This window comes from Halyomorpha halys, unplaced genomic scaffold (assembly GCF_000696795.3).
Source record: "Halyomorpha halys isolate HHAL.00 unplaced genomic scaffold, Hhal_1.1 Scaffold162.1, whole genome shotgun sequence".
NCBI lineage: Eukaryota > Metazoa > Arthropoda > Insecta > Hemiptera > Pentatomidae > Halyomorpha > Halyomorpha halys.
The window spans coordinates 663,092-670,540 of NW_027109824.1; the positions used below are offsets into that span (position 1 = coordinate 663,092).

The window sequence follows — 7,449 nt, forward strand, 5'->3', positions numbered from 1 at the left end:
AGGTTAATAATTTTAATCCAATTTAATAATTTCCAAGTAAAACTTTCACAAGAAATGCTGTTGTAATAATTAATAACAATTTGAGATCCCGAGAATGACTAATTTATAAAGTTACAAAACTTAATGGATAACTATTTGATAAGCAAAATTGATTCTAAATGGACCTCACTCGGATATGCATAGCACCCCCTTCCGAGCTTAAGAGCTTTTCGATTCTTTTCGATCAAGCCATTATTATTCAATAACGAAAGATGATTTAAATTTCTTTAAGTTGGGATTATTAAAATTTATTTTATAATGGAAAACCGATGTTTACATAAAGACACTTTAAAAAATGTTGGCTATCCATCTAAATTCGAGGAAATGGTATAAACAATAACTACGTAAACCAAAGATTTTTTTTTAATAATTTATTTATTGTTATTTACAACTGTATACACATATATACAACAAGTAAATTTGCTGTAGGTGACATAGTGAGATGATAAAAACATGCGGAGAATCTACCCACTGACAGAACTCCAATAACATTTCTAGAGGAGAAGATCTCGAGGTCATCTTCTTTTTAGACGCCTAGGAGGATTATTAGGTAATGAAGGAGAAGTCAGATTAGAAACAAATGGATTTGGGTGGTTGAGAAGTTTATTATGGAAGGAACGGTATCTGGTTCTGGTCAAATCGGCAACATATGGAATATTGAGGTCCTGATGGATGACTTGATTTGTGACAAAGTAAGAAGCATTAAGGATTTTACGAAGGATTTTGGACTGTAAGGATTGGATTCTGGAGGAATTTGATGGTTTAGTGGAGCCCCAAAGCTCAACTCCGTATGTCCTGATAGGCCTTATAATAGTCATGTAGATCAGTCTTTCAAACCAAAGATAAAACTAAAAAAAATGTTAGCATAATTTATTTCAGCGGTTCCCGAATTGGGAGCCATAAGTGAATGATACTTTCTCAAAATATTACAAAATCAAATAGAAATTATATTAAAATATCAAATATACAGTGCATTTACTTTATTATGGCACTCTTTCTATTGTTTATCTACAAACTCAAACACTCTGAGAATAAGTGGCCGCATTTTCATATTTTTTTAGCTCAACAGGAATGCCGCGAAATGTTTAAAGCCTCAAAAGGGTGCCATGGTAAAAAAGGTTTTTTAAAACTTTTTCCGACCCTTTTCGTACTAGTAGGAAATTAGAGAAACCCTTTTTGTAGAAATAGGTTAATAACAGAATCACATCATCATATGATACAAAGTCAGTCTTTTCAGCCAAAGCTAACAGAGGCCAACACAAAATGTCCATAATTAATAAAAATCAAGGAGATGATATTCAAAAAGGTGTATAATTATTGTGTAATAACTCATTCATAACATTAAATTAACTCGAACATACGCAAGGTTATATCCTATTGTATATAAAATCAAAATTAAAACAAGAAACAACTGTTGTCATTTTCAATTCAATACTCAGGCCACTGCTAATGCACAGCTGTGAAGTCTGAGAAGCGGCATCCTTTACGAAAAGGAAAAAAATTACAATTATTTAAAAATCAGGTACTAAGAATCGCAGTGAATGCTCCTTGGTTTGTAAGAAATAGCTAATCACAAATGGAATCAATAGAAGAATATATCAAAAAACGATTCATGAAATTCCAGGAGCAGTGACTTGGGAAACCCAACCTCATCCCGAAGACTGAAGTCCAGGCAGCTGCAGGACATCCTGCAATAAATTATATATTTATCTATCCTATTATTGACTTTAATACTAGTTTATTTAGTCTTTTTCCCAAATTAACTTTTTTTTCCAATAGAAGTCAATTACTTATTTTATTAAATCTATTAATGTCATTATTTTCGTTATCAACCCTTATTTTTATCCTTTCTTAAGAATTATTATTTTTATCAGTTAATTTTATTTGAGTTGGCGGTTACTTCGATGTCAGCTGATTGAGAAGATCACCTGATCGAATGTATGTAAAGAGATGTATTGAATGAATGAACACAATAGGGGTATTCATGATCTTTAGTTTAACATGTTAAAAAAAAATATGTTAAATGGAGAAATATTTCCTTCTTTTAGCATGTTAAAACGATATAACATATAACATGGTTTAGAGTCTGTTTGTAACTAAGTTTGTTAAATGGATAATGACGTCAGGGAACAGACCAGCTGAGCTCGTCCCCATATTATATATTGTCATGTTAGGTTACTTGCACGTAGTTTGAATATTGATTATGTTAGTATTGTTTGGATGTTCGTGTAACTAATAAAGCAATGGATGACAATAATAATAATGTAAAGACAGTTGTTCTTGATTCTCTTCCTCACAAGCTAGAAGATCAACAAGGCATTCAGAGGCCCAACTTTTACTTTTCACTCAATATAGGTATGTTAAAATAAATTACCTTAATCAAAACTTTTAAGCAAACAATACCATGAAGTTTTGGAAGGAAAGGTTATAAAACGAGTTGCTAAAAAAATCCGCAAGCTCTTAAGCATTATATGTTTAACATGGCTTTAATAGGGCCACTCACAATCCTATACTTATAACAATTAACATGATAAAACATTTTATATTTAACACATTATGAATACCCCTAATAAAGCCAGTAGTTTACAGCAGTCAGATCTTCCTTATTCCTTCTTATGTTTTTTTTTAACATTTCGCTTTCGCCGATACTAAGGTTAATATATATTAAATTCCTGGTTGTTATTCACAATTAATCAATATTTATAGCGTTGAAAATAGTTAGGAGTACCTTTTGCACGAGACTATACCCCCCCCCCTCCCTCCCCATAGTCAACTGTTAAATCTAAACTAAAAAATCTATCTGTTATATTAAACATGTAAGGCCAACCAGGCCCGTTGTAAGCCATATTAATGCATTAAATAAATCTTATAACACTGTTATATCATGATTATAGCCCATATGAGGACAAACACGAACATATATTTTATCACAACATATATTTAATATAGAATATATGTATATAAGGTATGGGTGACATTGGAAAGATCTCAATTGATTAATATTTGAGGAATCAATTTTAAAACCACATTTTGATACCATTGCATAGTTCTGTTTTTATCATAAATACTATAATGTAATTTTAAATTATAGGTTAATTAAAATCATTCTTTTTAAGGTATACAACGTACTTTTGTTTGTTTGTTTGTTTGTTTGGTTGTTTAGTGGCGCCAAACTTCATTGGTCATCAACGCCATTTATATTTTATTTAATTTTGCTAATATTCGTTAAATTTTATTTATTTTTAATTTTTTAATTTTTTTTTTATTTATTTATTTATTTTTTTCTTCCGATCAAGTTATATTTTTGTCAGTAAATTTTGTGATTTTAAAAACTGGAACACCAATTCTATTGCCTTATCATCGTCTCCAATGGTTTTTGAGATATCTTGGCTTAGTCCCAAGCTATTGAGGTGTGGTGTAAAATATGGGCATCTTTGTAAAACATGGCTTATTGTTAAATTGTTATTGCAATACTGGCAGTTCGGAGTACTTTTTTAAAAGTTTTGTTATTTAGATTTTTAGTTAAAATTTCATTCAGAATTTGACAGATGGATGTTTTTCCATTGTTTATTTGTTTTTGTTTTTTTAAATTGTATGGAATTTTTTAATATATTTTTTAATAAACAAATTTAAAAATAGAGGGAATATTTAACATCCTATATTGTTTGAATTTAAAGATTATTGTAATTATACATACTGTTTTCTGGATTATTAAGAAAACCTATCTTTTAATAGTTCGAGTAAAATTATTTCGGAAGATAGTGAAATTTCTTGTATTAGAGGATATAATTATATTATTATAACGTTTGACATTTTTTTTTTATTTTCAATAATTTTAAAGATAAAAAATTACCAAATAATTGTTTTTAAGTTAAATATTTAAATAAAAATTATAATATAGAAAAAAAAATTATGGCCCATGAGGGGATCGAACCCGCGACCTTCGCGTTATTAGCACGACGCTCTAACCAACTGAGCTAATGGGCCAACTGGAAGGAGGGCCAGGTTTTTACCTTCTAGAGACAAAAGACTTATTTTCTCCTTACTAGATCATTATCATTACCTAATTTTCCATTTAATTAAGAATAGATAATGTGTTCTCCATTTCACATCAATGTACACAAATTTATCACAAAAATAATTCATAAATTCCTTTTATTAAAAAATATACTCTATTTGAATTTTATTTGGGTTATTACATTTGATTTATTCTATTTTAATTTGAAAAAGGAGTAAAATAACGATAAGTGAAATGAAAGAAAGCAGTTAAAGTAGGTTATAGATGATAAAAATTCATATAAATAGTACTACATAACCTATAGATTCAACCTTTGTTCAAGAATTTTTATCAAAAACTCTTTAATTTAATTACCTATATATATAATGTCTTTATAAATATGTTTTTATAAAGTTAAATAAAAAATAAACCGCTACAGTTAATTTGAAACAATTATCTACACCACATCGATAGAATTCCAAAATATATAGTCTTAAACAATAATTGGAAGGAGATAACTCTAGAAGATCTACCTTGACCGTATGAAGTCGAGTGGCGGTCAATAGAGGTATCAAAATAGTAAAATAAAAGTATTTATTGCTAACAAACGTTTCGTCCCACGTTGCAGTGCTACGTTAGGGCTAAATGAAAAAACGATATAAACATTATAGAATTGGTAGAACAAAAAATATTAAAAAAAAAATTAATATGTTTATAAAGGTTATACAAATTTTAAAAATAATAATAAAATAAAGAACTATTCATTTAGGTGGAGTTACTAATAAATCATACATAAGAATTGTTTTGAAAAGTTTTTTTTATTTTAATGTTTTGTTTATTCTATAATGTTTGTTCATTTAGTCCTAACTAATTTTGCTTTTTAAAAACCATATCTCGAGGACTATTGGACGTAAATAGCTCTTTTAGGGCTAATATTTCAGCAAATTTACTCTTCTTTAAATAATGTTCTCTTAGATTTTCTAGTGTTGTTGGCAGTTTTTAAGATATAGAGCTCCGAATGAAAAAATAATGTTTTTTAAGGTTTTGAAACAGCCGCCATTTTTTATTCGCCCTACCTATACTTGGCAGACTCATCAATTTTGACTAGTAATTATACCTAATTTTCATTAAAGTAACGAAAAATTGGGGTGAGATAACTCCCTTTTTTCTTACCGGTTCTTGTACTATATATTTTCTTGACGTGGTTGGTTTTATAATTAAAGTGTTACTAAAATGTAACTGAATAGTTTACTTTAGAAAGCTCACTACTCCAACATTATCATGTTATATTAGTTTCTAAAAATCAATCCTGTGAAATGAAAGTTACATATGTTCGTAGAAAAGAAATAATTGTATTGGTTTATATGATCGAAAACATATTTATCATCAACATTTTAGAAAGGTCATAAATACAGCCGAAATTTCATTCAATTGGATGTTTTTTTTTTTCACTAACTTCAAATTCCACCAAACCTCGACAGGGATTCATCAGGGCTAAAAATATACAAATGCTTAAATGATATAAAAATAAATGAACAATGTCAATTAAGAATTTTTAAAAAAACTTGTACAGGGAAGATTAAAATTAAATAAGAATAACAAAAGGTTTTAGAAAATTAAAGAAAACGGAAATATAATAATACAGGTACACAAAAATAGAAAAAGGGAATAAGAGTAAAATCAAAAATAAAGAAAGATGATGAACAAGATAGGAAACCTAACTAACTTTACTTTGCATAAAAATGAACGTTTTGGGGATTCTCTACAAAATTGCACTCTTTTAATCTTTAGAATTTTGTTGTATAAAATACTTGAACTAAATTTCTCACACTATACACCTATAGGTGTGTGTATGCCAATATTTATTTATTATTTTTTTTCCATTTTTAATTTAAAGTTTAGAATTTTAGAAAAAAATAATGCACTAATTAACACATTAACAGTCGAATTCAACATAAACCAAAGTAATAGTAAACACAAGAGATGAATATTCTTAAAACAGTATTACCCAGTGGTTTAGGGAAACAATGAAAAAGTTTCTGCACAATAAGCTTGTTAAGAGAAAGTTCAATGTCACTGTTTTTAACTTGGATTCACTTCATTTCTCAGTCAGATGATATTTTAAATAATGAGTATTTAAGTTTTAAATATTATTATATCCCAAACCCTCCAATCCCACGACACCATCCTTGAAGAATAGTGGCGAAACTGGAGGATCGATATGAATTTCTTTAAATCCCACCAAACCACATTTATCCTTCGTCATAAACCAACGACCTCCTTCCCCACAGTATCCTTTAATAATTCCCTACTCATTTCTATCCAACAGATCCTTACTTAAGACCATATCTGGATAAATGGCTGATTTGGAATCCTCATACAAGACAGAAAAGACAGGAAACTGTTCGTCGATTCCGACTATTACAGCACTTACTAGACAAATAGTCTAAACTTCCAATCCATTATAACAGACTGATCTACATAACTGTAATAAGACCAATCTGGACATACGGAGTTGAGATTTGGAGCTCCACTGAACCTTCGAATTTCGCTCGTATCCAATCCTTACAATCCAAACTGCTTCATAAAATCCTTAATGCTCCATACCTTCACAAAGGTCACAAATCAAGTCATCGATCAAGAACTCAATGTTCTATATGTTACCGATTTGGCCAGAACCAGATACCAATTCTTCCATGATAATCTTCCCAACCACTCAAACCCACTCCTTTCAAACCAGGTTTCTCCTTTATTACATGATAATTCCCCTAGGCATCTGAAAATAAGATGGCCCCGAGATCTTCTTCTCTAGTAACGTCATTGGAGTTCTATCAATTGGTAGATTGTTTTTATCATGTCATTTTATTTCTCATAGAAAATTTACGAGTTGTATATAATTGTAAATAACAATAAATAAATATTAATACATTATTTTACCTATGTAGGAATATTTAAAAAATAATAATAAGAAGAAGAAGAAACGAAAAATCAATTGGTCTGATCAGTACCAATATGAATTTACTTACACACTTTTAATCAAATTTAAAATACTACACTTTTTAAACTTTGACTTATTTCTTCTTCGTTTTTTTTTTTGTTATTGATATATTTATATACATTTTAATATTGAAATGTAAATATAAATTGAAAGATAAGTAGAATAACGTATTATGTAAAATTTTATGGGAAAAGAAAAAGGATTTTTTTTTGGAAGAATATTTATAAATATTCCTATCTTACATTTTGTTTTCAATAATTTGAAATTGAGGTAGTTCTAAGAAGTTGAAAAATTGAATTACATTCTTTATAATAACAATATAGAATTATTTGATACTGTCGGGGTTGTCTGGTCTTAGGCGATTTCTCCAGCCTGATATTTCTTTACAGAAGGCCCACGACAAGGCGTATTCATT

At 29.0% G+C, this 7,449-nt stretch overlaps 1 non-coding gene across 1 annotated transcript; it reads right to left on the bottom strand.

The window, feature by feature from the left end:
• Positions 1-3,952: 3,952 nt before the first annotated feature.
• TRNAI-AAU (transfer RNA isoleucine (anticodon AAU)) lies at positions 3,953-4,026 on the bottom strand. The gene has a single exon. It is a non-coding gene; the product is annotated as a tRNA-Ile (tRNA).
• Between the last annotated feature and the right edge of the window lie 3,423 nt (positions 4,027-7,449).